The 7,811-nt window shown below is 35.5% G+C and overlaps 1 non-coding gene across 1 annotated transcript; it reads right to left on the bottom strand.

Annotated features, from left to right (window-relative positions):
• Positions 1 to 2,543: 2,543 nt before the first annotated feature.
• LOC101294234 lies at positions 2,544 to 3,911 on the bottom strand. Its single transcript, XR_185480.1, has 2 exons — positions 2,806 to 3,911; positions 2,544 to 2,724 (listed from the first exon to the last, which is right to left on the bottom strand). It is a non-coding gene; the product is annotated as an uncharacterized LOC101294234 (transcript).
• Positions 3,912 to 7,811: the final 3,900 nt, after the last annotated feature.

A 7,811-nucleotide genomic window follows, 5' to 3' on the forward strand; every position in this document is an offset into this window, starting at 1 on the left:
TGTCCATCTGCAAGGGAGATTTTCTTAATCTTTTCAGTAAATTTTCTTTGGAGGTGGTCCCCGCACGACTTACTCTGGGTTTCAGGGTGAAATTCGGGGTGGGTCGTGTCATATTCAAACAACTTTCTCTTTTTATTAGCAAATTGGGTCGGGGGTGAAAACTTGAGATACCGTTTTGTTGTTTTCAAAACTTGAAGTGTCAAAGTTTATAAGCTAGAAAAGATGAGGTACCGTTATGACGAAGTTCTATTTTTATTATATAAAAAGAATAACAAAAACAAAAACTCAAGGGTAAATTGGTCATTTTATGAATAAAAATGGATGCCGTCAGTCTTTTTAACAGAGCTAACGGTTCTAGATACTATACTTCGGTCGAGGTAAGAACGTGAGATACTGTTTTGAAGTTTTCTAAATGTGAGATACCAAAGCTTTGTTTCTTTAAAATGTGAGACACTGTTTAGACAATTTTCTCTTCTATTTAATAAGGATTCTAATGACATTAGTTGTACATGTCGTTTGTTTTTTTAGTTTAGAGAAATATTGTGCAAACACATAATCAGCGTATTGATTTAAAGAGGATTGGCTACAGTTTCAAATAAGTATGTATTGACCCGATGGAAGAAAAATCTGAAGAGAAAGTACAGTCTCATAAAAGTTGTTATGATGACCTCAAATTTAAACAAGTGATGACTCTTCAAATTAAAATGTTGGAAGCATTCCATGATCTCATAAACTTTGTTGAATGTGAGGAACAAACCGAGATTATTCTTCATGGTATTAGAGAACTAAAAGCCAAGGTGCTTAAGTCCAAACCGATATTTACTCTGAATGTTGATTCACCCTCATTGGAAGAACCAAATTCAACTAAGAAAATTCTTGATCCGAAAGTTGTGAAACAAGTAGGACGTCCAGCATTCAAGAGAAAGATTTTCAAAGCCGAAGAAGCAATTCAAAGAGGAAATAAAAAAAGGTGCACGAAGAAAGTCACACAATCAACAATGATAAATAAAGTACTTTTACTTTCATATATGTAATAAGGTTAATGGACATAAAATACATATTAATCAATAACTATATATTTCATTGCAGCACATGAAAATGCTTGTGATATTGGAGTTAATGACTCTTCATCACCGCATATGATCCTCCGCAAACTCCTACAACTCTAGACATCATCAATTCTACAGCTTTTAGAGTCGATTCTGCTCCAAGAAGAAATAGCGGCTATCCCATCACACCTCACATTCCTAGAGGAAATATCTAAAGATTTTGGTGAGGTAATATTCGATCACAAGATGTATTCCACCGACAGAATTCCTCTTGCATAGATACTGAAAGGGTATGAGTTGCATATGGATGGAACACGTACCTTTCTGAAAACCTATTTCATGGTGGAATTTTAAAATGGAAGTATCAAAGAATGGAGGGAGCAAGGGACACAGAGGAGTTCAATCTTTTCCAGATAACTGAGCTGTGTGAGTTTTAATTTATTTAAGAAAGTTTTAAAGAGGGGTAAACAATCTTTTCCTTCAAGTTTCTATTTTCATTTTTGAAAATAAAAATGAGATGAAAATATTTTAGAAAACGTTGAAAATAAAAAATGAAAATATTTTCTAACTTTTACAAAGAAAAACCGAAAACATCAATTTGACGTTTTCACCTTTTCATTTTCCTAGTTTTAAAAATATGAAAAAAAAAAAACTTATCACAATAAAATACCAAATACATTTTCAAAGCAGAAAATAACAATCTCATTTTCTCATTTTTATTTTTGAGAATTGTTTTATGTTTTTAAAAATGTTACCGGACAGGTCTTAAATAACATATTTTCTAGGATGCTTTCTTCTTCTATATGACAAGTTAAGGCCAGGGTGAGTGTGGCTGATACACACTAAAGGTGAGTTTGGCTCATACACACTAAAGGTGCGTGAGTGTGTCATAGCACTCCCCTTTTGTGGATCTGTCAGGACCCACCCCAGATTTCACCCTGAAATCTAGAATAAACTCTGCGGGGACCACCTTTAAAGGAGATGTTACCGAAAATTCGGTACAACCTCCCTTGAAAATGGATAACCCTTCCTTAAGGAAAACCTGAAAAACACTTCTAATGACAATCCATACTTAACTCCTGGAGCCACCGTGCATCCCACACTAGTACAGAAAAAGTTTCTACGACGTTTGGAAAACGTCATTATAAGGGTTTCATGACATTTATCAAACGTCATCTACTTCATCGTCTTAACCGTAGTGATGGATTCCATACCTTTTTAATGACGTTGGAAAAACATCGTGAAATATCTTTAATGACGTTCGTTAAGTGTCATAGAATCTATTTCAACGACAATTATTAAATATCATGAAACGATCTTCCACGACGTTTTTCAAATGTCATAGAAAAACATCCATCACACTTTTGAACAGTCATTGAAAATCTTTCATTACATTTTCCAAACATCATTAATTTTTTTCTATATTTAAAAAAATATCTATTTGATTTCTAATTAATTCATAAATCAAATATTTTTTTGTTTACACGTGACAATGAAGACAAAATACTATTGATTTCTTTAAAATATCATCCATAAGTTCTACTCATCAAATGAGTATCCAAATTATATTACAAAGAACCAGTGCAAATGTAATGTACTAGACACAAAATCAGTACAATGAACCTAAAAGAAACCAATGTAAAGAACTAATGCAGCTGCTTGTCTTGTCTTGTGCCTACACAAAAAAGGTATTGTAAAATCAATAATGTTCTCAAAGTTGCACCAGTAAGTAATACGTACAAGACATGAAGAGTACCTGAGGGCCATCTTGTTTTGAGGAGTCTATCCAACATAACTCTGAAGTGTAACCTCCCAATTCTCTATGCAAAAGGGTTCTTTAAATCTTCCTAAAATATACATGATCATAAAGTGGGAATATAAGAATGAGCGTATTTGTCTAGCATCAGAGGACTTAAGGTATCACTAATGGCCTTAGGAGACAATGTTATCACTTCATATTATCTTCTAGTCCTAACACCGTAGTAATAAGCTTATGCACTAAACTTAAACTCAAAGCAATTCAGTCCAATTCATACCATAAAACTCTTACAATTCCATGCCAATAATTCATACTAATTTATTTATTAATTAACAACCAAAGCATTTATTAATTCAGGCCAAAGTGAACAACAATGTCAGTATATGACTACACTGAAAAAAGGAGAAACTTACAAACAATTGAACACTGTAAATCAAGTGAGGGGCGTTCACTAATGGCCTTGCATGAACAGGACCGTAACAGAAACTAAATCACATAGCCTTGTACAAAACCAATAATTGTTGAATTACATTTAACTCAACTCGATTAGTAACCTTTCCCAAGCAACTCATTGAACTTAATAATTCATAAGCTATTAGGCATACCTTAATTACTAAGGACACTCGATATTCTAATCTCATTTCACCCACTTAATAGGCAAGACCAACATTAGTCATATTCCCGTACTTTTAACTTTGAATCGGAAACACTTGACATTTAAATTCCATTTTCTTAAAGACCACCAGTTAAACTTCTCTTGATATACAAACACAACCCCAATTTACTTGTCAAAACTAAACCATTCATCATACCACTTCTACATGACAACCGTCAATAGAAACTTCACCAAAACAACTAAACTCAAAACAATGAAATGAAGATGACGAACTACTCACCAGTGCAAATAGCTCGGAATTTTTCTGTAGCAAAAAAAAAAAATAATACAAAAAACAGAGGATAGAGTATTAAAGTTAGTGAAGTCCTCAACATCCAGTGCATGCTGTTTTAAGTGATTCATAAGTCTGGTGCCATAACCTTTTACTTGTTCATCAGCTGTGATTGCGTAAAAAGCTATCTCTCCGAATCTTTGGCTGAAATCCAAAAGAAGTGTTGGAAAATGGGGGACTGTGGTAGCTCTGAAACAATAACAGTAATGCATGAATTATCTAAATTACCATAACTTTATTCCCTTTTCATATACAGAGATACAGAACCTACGATAGATCAAAGATTAAAAGAACATTTGTTAATACTGCACAATGGCTTGATGATTTATTACACGTGCAATCTCTTGGGCCTCTAAGACTACCAGCACTGACCGTATAGTACCACTATCTTATCATAGATATTACTAAGAGTTCCTGTAAGTTTTACAGGAACAACAATGAATAGACAGAGTTTGGCACAGTTCAGTACATGGGGGTGAACCAACTTCGAAGTGCCTAATCATTACATGTTCAAGCTCTTCAGGCATATGAACCCCAACTAAACTGCTAAGTATTTAATTATCTAATAATAGATCAACAGATATGATCAATGAATTTCTGGAAGTTTCAGAGGCACAGACAGTGAAAAGAGTCTTAAAATGCTACAGACAATTCAAGGAAGAAAGATACTAAAGAGATTGCTTAAGGTTGTCAGAATGAAAACGGGATTCTGAAATAACAATACAGTAGTAGTTCTGACAACAGAATAAAACCCGGAAATGTAGTGAATGATTTACAAAATTGATCTAGTAGTCCTTATATAGATTGAGATTTCATTCGAGTATACAGTGCAAATATTAGAACCTCAAAAGTTGTGTGTAAGGATGTGTAGATGGAGAAAAGGGTATACACTTTACCTGACATATGGTCGATAAGTTATGCCACCAACAACATGATTAAGTCTGATAACCATAACTGACTTATGGCTCCTGTCATCCGAATGTGAAGACCAGAAACAAATTTAGAGGATATTAAAATCAACTACAGATAGATAGCATGAGCTATTGAGCTAGTCGCATTACCTATCCATAACCAGTCGAACAATGTACTCCTTGGGCATGTTTGGTAGTTGCCTGGCAAATATGTTCTTCAATCCTACCAACCTGAGATAACCAAAAACACAGAACCCACTTCGAAAATGAGACATTAATCAAAATTTCTGCCATCTTACAGAACAGACTTACATACATAAGAGACCTGACCACATTATCAAATTAGTACCAGTCTTACTACCTCTTGGTTAAAATTGCACCACACCAATATATTTACATCTAATCGATGAAATCAAGCATGTTAACAAATAAAAACCTGAATTGAGAGAGACCCCAAATCCAAAAACCCAGTTTGACATAAAATTGAATTAAGGGTTAGGTTAGCCTCGAGTTACCAGTCGAACCTCATCCACCTTGACGGATTGTCGATGAAGACGATAGCGGAGATCCGGTACGAAGAGTTTGCTTGGCCTCATGTGACGAAAGGGAAGGAACTCAGGGTAGACACCTGAAGAGACTCTCGGAGATGAAGTCGTCGTCGATGAAATCGGAGATGCAGGCGTCGGCGTCGGGATCGGAGATGCAGGCATCGCTGACGAAATCGTAGATGCAGGCTTCGTCAACGGTATCTGAGACGCAGACGAGGTGGAGCCGGAGGTTGAAGAATGGAGATAGAGAGAGAGAGAGAGAGAGAGTTGTGCGGCAGGGAAGAATAAGAAGAAAAATGAGGAAGAGAAGACTGCTAGGGTAAATTTTGGTTAAGTTTGGAACCTTTATTTGATTTAATTGTATAAAAAGTAAAAACTAAAAACTTAAAATTAGGAAAGGGGGAAATTTGATTTTTGGTGAAAAATAAGGCGGGGTTAAGTGAAAATTTTGAGACTGGGTAAAATTTTTCTGACATTTACAAAACATCATGGCTCATTAGTCACTTGATAATGTTTATCAAACGCTATTAAAATATTTTCTATGACGTTTTCTAATTGTCATGGCCCATTTTCATTCACGACATTTTTCAAACGTCATAGAAATATGTTTCATGACATTTGGTAATCGTCATAAAAAAGATGACACGTGAAAAACGTCATCAAATAGTGAGACCTACAATGACATTTGACAAACGTCATAAATTTCAGACGAAATTCAGATCCATGACGTTTGTGTCCGAAAATGTCATGAAAAGAATATACAATGACGTTTTTGGGCAAACGTCATAAATATACTGTCATTAAAGCTTTTTTTGTAGTAGTGCCATGATCACAACACCTCCCAAAATCTTTAAATATTAAGTTAGAGGTAACCCACAACTAACGTTTCATTGGTTCAGAGCAATTCTAATACTGAAGAAAAGAAACAGAAATATACAAATGAGCGGAAGCTGAATATTATTGACTATGTCTCAACTTCATGTATGCCGGACCTCAACTAAGGCAACCAGCAAATTGGGCATTTAAAACCGAAAGGCCAGGGGAGAAGCATTTGAAAATGTTAGAGTGAGTGGACAAAAATAAAGTTATGAGAATAAAATAATTAAATTAATACTTTATGTTTTCCCATTTTAATCTCTTAAAAAAAACTGTGATGCATGCAAAAAAGTATTAAAACTTTTAACTCAGAAAATGGCAATTAAAGAAATACGCGACTAGCCCCGCTAGTCTTCAACATTATACAATATTGAGCCTCTCAGGCTCTAATATATAAGTATGTATTTACACACGTCCTATTACCCCCTGTATGAATTCCTACACTCATATATGGTCACTACGCTCGCGTCCCACGCTCACGTCACACCATAATGGCGGCGGCTATACGCTACACAATTATGGCGAAAAGACGGGTGTATACGTGCCTCATTACCCCCTGCATGAATTACTACATTCATATAGGGCTACTACGGTTGCGTCCCACGCTCATGTCACACCATAATGACGGCTAATCGCTACACCATTATGTCGGAAAGACACATATGGCTAGATAGCATTTATATACATATTATCTCAGGCTCTAGTATATAAGTATATATTTACACACGTCCCATTACCCCCTGCATGAATTCCTACACTCATACACGCCTATTAAGCTTGCGTCCCACGCTCACGTCACACCATAATGGCAGCTGCTATACGCTACACCATTATGGCGAAAAGACAGGTATATATCCCCTGTATGAATTACTACATTTATATAGGGCTACTACGGTTGCGTCCCACGCTCATGTCACACCATAATGGCGGCTAATCGCTACACCATTATGCCGGAAAGACACGTATAGCTAGCTAGCATTTATATACATACTATCTCAGGCTCTAGTATATAAGTATATATTTACACACGTCCCATTACCCCCTACATGAATTCCTACACTTGTGCACACCTATTACGCTCACGTTCCACGCTCACGTCACACCATAATGGCGACGGTTATTCGCTACACCATTATGGCGGAAAGATGGGTGTATACGTGCCCCATTACACCCTGTATAAATTACTACATTCATATAGGGCTACTACGCTTGCATCCCACGCTCATGTCACACCATAATGACTGCTAATCGCTACACCATTATGGTAGGAAGACACATATGGCTAGCTAGTATTTAAATACATACTATCTTTATATAAACATATAAATATTCACCGAAAATCTCATTTTCGGTAATTCTTCAAATTAAATTACCAAATATAAATGAGAAACAATATGTTCCAGAAAAAGAAACTGATCAACAAACCAATCCATAAATATATATATACACACACACATACAGGCTTTCTTGGTTAAGGAAGTCCTTATTTATTCTTATGGTGCGGATTTCCACTTTAGACTCACATTTCAATCGAATTTTCACATCTCCACCGTCTAGTCTTTATATACTAATGTATAGATCATCTCTGCAAAATTTCAGTCAATTTGGTTATTATTAAGGCACTCAAATTCAATTAAACCAATGGATGAACATAATTCTGTCAAACTTGAACCGTTCATGTATATAACACAAAAACACAGTTTTGAGTGTCTTAGTGATAA

The sequence above is a fragment of the Fragaria vesca genome, unplaced genomic scaffold (genome assembly GCF_000184155.1).
Source record: "Fragaria vesca subsp. vesca unplaced genomic scaffold, FraVesHawaii_1.0 scf0513057, whole genome shotgun sequence".
Classification (NCBI taxonomy): domain Eukaryota; kingdom Viridiplantae; phylum Streptophyta; class Magnoliopsida; order Rosales; family Rosaceae; genus Fragaria; species Fragaria vesca.